This window comes from Eptesicus fuscus, chromosome 12 (genome assembly GCF_027574615.1).
Source record: "Eptesicus fuscus isolate TK198812 chromosome 12, DD_ASM_mEF_20220401, whole genome shotgun sequence".
Taxonomy (NCBI): domain Eukaryota; kingdom Metazoa; phylum Chordata; class Mammalia; order Chiroptera; family Vespertilionidae; genus Eptesicus; species Eptesicus fuscus.
In genome coordinates, this window is record NC_072484.1 from 612 (window position 1) to 5,918 (window position 5,307).

Here is a 5,307-nt window from a genome sequence, read left to right on the forward strand (position 1 = left end):
CCGGCCCGCTTCCGCCCTCCAACCTTAGGAAAAGGGGTCTCGCGCCTTCCACGCAGCTCCCCGGGATCGGGATCGCAGGGCCGTGTGTGTTCCATTCTCCCCCACAGGTGGAAGCCCCCAGCGCACTTCGGGCGGGGGGGGGGTGGGGGGGGGCAACAGGCGCCCCACAACACGGGGATAGGATCGAACCCCCGCTGCTGAGGCGGGGAGGGAGCTCCCCAAACTGCTAGGGGAACCCCGCGGTCCGCGCCAGAGGCCCGGGCCGCCCCTCGCGTTTTGCCATCCCCGGGGGGGGGCTTCGTCCTACCCATTTGCGGTGGACACCCCCTTCCGCACTGCAGGCTATCGCACCCCCAACGGAAGGCGCCCGCCTGCCCCGCATCTCGGGCAAGCTCAGGAGATGGCATTCCCTACCTGCCGGGTGCCCTCGGCTTTTCTCATGGTTATTTTGTGCTTGCCCAAGCTCGCCCCACGGGCCAATGCAGGGCCCTGAGGCGCACTTGGACGCCCGCCCCGATTCCTGCCACGCTGCAGCACTCCCCCTCCCCACCCCCAAACACCCGCCCTGGGCCCAGGAGAGAGGCTGGGCCACTCCCAACCTCCCCTTGGCGATGTTGGGGGTGGGGGGCACCCCTGGGTCTACTCTGGGATCCGACCCCCGGAGCCTCCCCAACACCCACACCCACCCGCGCCCCCGCCCCCGCCCCCGCCACCACGACCTCCACCCCCCAATCAGGGAAAGGTGTCTCCCGCCTCACAGAGGGCACCCCTGGCTTGGAGGGATGTGTGTCTGTTACCCTGACTAGGGGAACAGGCTCCAGCGGGTTTGGCTCAGTGGACAGAGCGCAGGCCTGTGGATGGAAGGAAGGGTCTCGGGTTCCACTAGGATCAAGGCCACTTACCTCCCTTGCAGGCTGGATCCCTCCCTGCCCCCTCAGGGCGCCTGCGGGAGGCAACCAATCCAAGTGTCTCCCTCACATCCATGTTTCCCTCTGCCTCTCCGGGCCTCTTCCACTCGCCCGAAGAATCAATGGAAAAATATCCTGGCAGAGGATTAAGATGGATGCATGGATGGATGGATGGATGGATGGATGGATGGATGGATGAGTGGAGGGATGAGTGGATGGATGAGTGAATGAATGAGTGAATGAATGTGTGAATGAGTGAATGAAGGTGGGACAGCTGAACACTCTAGTGGCAATCTGAGATCTGGCTCCCCTGGGTCATCTTCATCCCGTGGGCACAGCGCCCTCCGTACCCACCCTCAAGTCTGGGCCCACTCTGACTGCCGGCGGTCTGGTCTCTAGCTCCCGGACAAGGTTGGCAAAAGGTTGGACTAGTCCAACTGAGTCTCCATGACCTCCTCACGATCTCCTGGGTGGAGCTCTGACAGGCAAGGCCTGGTGTCCGGGCCATTAGAGAAAACTGCCTGGGTCTCACTCACCACGGCAGGAAACCCCACCAGCAAGTCATTTTCCCTCCTCTGGTGGTACCCAGGGTTGTCCGAATAGACTTCCAGCCACGAAGGCATAAGATGACCCCGCGACGCCTAGGATTTCCGGAGGGTAGGGGAGCTTGGTCCCCAGCACTCACTTGCTCTTGTGCCCCCCATGACCTCAGATAGACATTTGAGAGACCCAGCAAACCAGCCCTCCTGCAGCTTCTTCCACTCCAACACACCTCGCACTCGCACTCGCACTCGCACGCACGCACGCACGCACGCACGCAGACGGCGGCAAGGACGGATGTGATGCCCTCAAGTGCTCCCAGCTGTGGCCTCCCTGGGATGGGCCAGCGCTAGGCTGTCACAGGTTCCCTGAGGCTCCACACTGCCCAGTGACAGCAGGCCTCAGAAGGGAGACTAGAGCCACCGTCTGCGGTGAGTGAAACAGCTTTGGGTGTGAGCTCTTCCAAAGACACCCCCTGAGACCATCCGGAGACCAGGGGAGGACACCCTGCTCTGTCCGAGGTCTCCAGTCCGGTGAGGAGATAGGGGCCTGGCTCAGGAATGCGGGAGCCCGGTGACCAGAGTTCTAGGTTCTGTATTGTCCTGCGACCGAGGAAGTGACATCACGTGTGCAAGGTTCCGTGACCTGTATGTTTTCCTTTCGGCAGGCTGACCCGGAGACCCCTCAGGGCTTAGGAGGGACACCCCCCACCCCCCATAAACAGTCCAAGTTTTCCAACTCGGCTCTCCCCCACGGCTTCCCCTTCCGCGCCACCAGGGTCCCGGCGATCAGGAGAGGCCAGTTAGACCTGTGTCTGCCTGATGGGCTGAGTGTCCCGGCAAAGCCATCGTGTCCTCCTGGGCCTTGCCAGGGACCCTCCCGACACACGAGGGATGATGCGAGAAACCATTTTCTAGAGACGTGGGCAGGTGTCTCTGACATGAAACCTGCCACCCCCGTGGGCAGGGGGACGCGTGCGGGATGAGATGCAACAACTCAGAGGTGGCCAAAGTCTAAGACGGGGTTGGCTGTGGCCCGAACGGCCGCTTGCTTCCAACAGGCCTGGGTTTCAGCACCGTGATGCTGGTCGAGCCGCAGCGCTCTGGGCCCCTTGCAGAGGTCTTCACGGGTCCGGGCGAGGGTGAGAGGAAGGAAAGGAAGGGGTGACCGCCGCGCCACGCGCCACGCGCCACGCGCCACGCGCCACGCGCCACGCGCCACGTCACATTGCGCGGTCTCCCGGGACACGTCGCATCAGACCTTGGGCTTGCTGTGGGCCTCCGTGGTGGGCGGCCTCCGCCTCCCCTGGCCCTGGACCCTTCCTTGGCACGTGCACATATTTTGGCCACGACTAAGCCTTGACCAAATGGCTTCTCCACATCCAGAGGCTGCCTTGGGGATGTGAAGGGGAATCCCTAGGGGAGCCCAGTTGGGGAGGGCGCCGCCTTCCGGCTACCCAGCACATCGCACGCCCACCGCGAGCCGCCCTCCCGCATCTCGCCTCTCCCGGAAGCTCAGAAGGCGGGGCGGGCTGCGGGCAGGAGGCAGCTGAGGGCTCAGCAGGGAGAGATGTGGTCCCGGCCAGAGGGCGGGCGGAGGGTGGAGGGAGCTGAGCCGGGCTCTTGAGGCTCCCGAAGGCCCGCTCCCGCGTCTACGGCCATACCACCCTGAACGCGCCCGATCTCGTCTGATCTCGGAAGCTAAGCAGGGTCGGGCCTGGTTAGTACTTGGATGGGAGACCGCCTGGGAATACCGGGTGCTGTAGGCTTTTGCTTTTGCTTTGATTCTCATGATTTTTTTGCAGCCCGCCCCATCCTCCCTTTGGCGGTGCGGGGGGAACCTCCCGTCCCCCGGGGCTACTCTCCCAACTCACCCCCACCCCCGTAGTGCGACCCCCGGCCCGCTTCCGCCCTCCAACCTTAGGAAAAGGGGTCTCGCGCCTTCCACGCAGCTCCCCGGGATCGGGATCGCAGGGCCGTGTGTGTTCCATTCTCCCCCACAGGTGGAAGCCCCCAGCGCACTTCGGGCGGGGGGGGGGTGGGGGGGGCAACAGGCGCCCCACAACACGGGGATAGGATCGAACCCCCGCTGCTGAGGCGGGGAGGGAGCTCCCCAAACTGCTAGGGGAACCCCGCGGTCCGCGCCAGAGGCCCGGGCCGCCCCTCGCGTTTTGCCATCCCCGGGGGGGGCTTCGTCCTACCCATTTGCGGTGGACACCCCCTTCCGCACTGCAGGCTATCGCACCCCCAACGGAAGGCGCCCGCCTGCCCCGCATCTCGGGCAAGCTCAGGAGATGGCATTCCCTACCTGCCGGGTGCCCTCGGCTTTTCTCATGGTTATTTTGTGCTTGCCCAAGCTCGCCCCACGGGCCAATGCAGGGCCCTGAGGCGCACTTGGACGCCCGCCCCGATTCCTGCCACGCTGCAGCACTCCCCCTCCCCACCCCCAAACACCCGCCCTGGGCCCAGGAGAGAGGCTGGGCCACTCCCAACCTCCCCTTGGCGATGTTGGGGGTGGGGGGCACCCCTGGGTCTACTCTGGGATCCGACCCCCGGAGCCTCCCCAACACCCACACCCACCCGCGCCCCCGCCCCCGCCCCCGCCACCACGACCTCCACCCCCAATCAGGGAAAGGTGTCTCCCGCCTCACAGAGGGCACCCCTGGCTTGGAGGGATGTGTGTCTGTTACCCTGACTAGGGGAACAGGCTCCAGCGGGTTTGGCTCAGTGGACAGAGCGCAGGCCTGTGGATGGAAGGAAGGGTCTCGGGTTCCACTAGGATCAAGGCCACTTACCTCCCTTGCAGGCTGGATCCCTCCCTGCCCCCTCAGGGCGCCTGCGGGAGGCAACCAATCCAAGTGTCTCCCTCACATCCATGTTTCCCTCTGCCTCTCCGGGCCTCTTCCACTCGCCCGAAGAATCAATGGAAAAATATCCTGGCAGAGGATTAAGATGGATGCATGGATGGATGGATGGATGGATGGATGGATGGATGGATGGATGAGTGGAGGGATGAGTGGATGGATGAGTGAATGAATGAGTGAATGAATGTGTGAATGAGTGAATGAAGGTGGGACAGCTGAACACTCTAGTGGCAATCTGAGATCTGGCTCCCCTGGGTCATCTTCATCCCGTGGGCACAGCGCCCTCCGTACCCACCCTCAAGTCTGGGCCCACTCTGACTGCCGGCGGTCTGGTCTCTAGCTCCCGGACAAGGTTGGCAAAAGGTTGGACTAGTCCAACTGAGTCTCCATGACCTCCTCACGATCTCCTGGGTGGAGCTCTGACAGGCAAGGCCTGGTGTCCGGGCCATTAGAGAAAACTGCCTGGGTCTCACTCACCACGGCAGGAAACCCCACCAGCAAGTCATTTTCCCTCCTCTGGTGGTACCCAGGGTTGTCCGAATAGACTTCCAGCCACGAAGGCATAAGATGACCCCGCGACGCCTAGGATTTCCGGAGGGTAGGGGAGCTTGGTCCCCAGCACTCACTTGCTCTTGTGCCCCCCATGACCTCAGATAGACATTTGAGAGACCCAGCAAACCAGCCCTCCTGCAGCTTCTTCCACTCCAACACACCTCGCACTCGCACTCGCACGCACGCACGCACGCACGCACGCAGACGGCGGCAAGGACGGATGTGATGCCCTCAAGTGCTCCCAGCTGTGGCCTCCCTGGGATGGGCCAGCGCTAGGCTGTCACAGGTTCCCTGAGGCTCCACACTGCCCAGTGACAGCAGGCCTCAGAAGGGAGACTAGAGCCACCGTCTGCGGTGAGTGAAACAGCTTTGGGTGTGAGCTCTTCCAAAGACACCCCCTGAGACCATCCGGAGACCAGGGGAGGACACCCTGCTCTGTCCGAG

The 5,307-nt window shown here is 63.6% G+C and overlaps 1 non-coding gene across 1 annotated transcript; it reads left to right on the forward strand.

Annotated features, from left to right (window-relative positions):
* Nucleotides 1-3,097: 3,097 nt before the first annotated feature.
* On the forward strand, nt 3,098-3,216 carry LOC129151041 (5S ribosomal RNA). The gene has a single exon (XR_008557847.1). It is a non-coding gene; the product is annotated as a 5S ribosomal RNA (ribosomal RNA).
* The last annotated feature ends 2,091 nt before the right edge of the window (nt 3,217-5,307 follow it).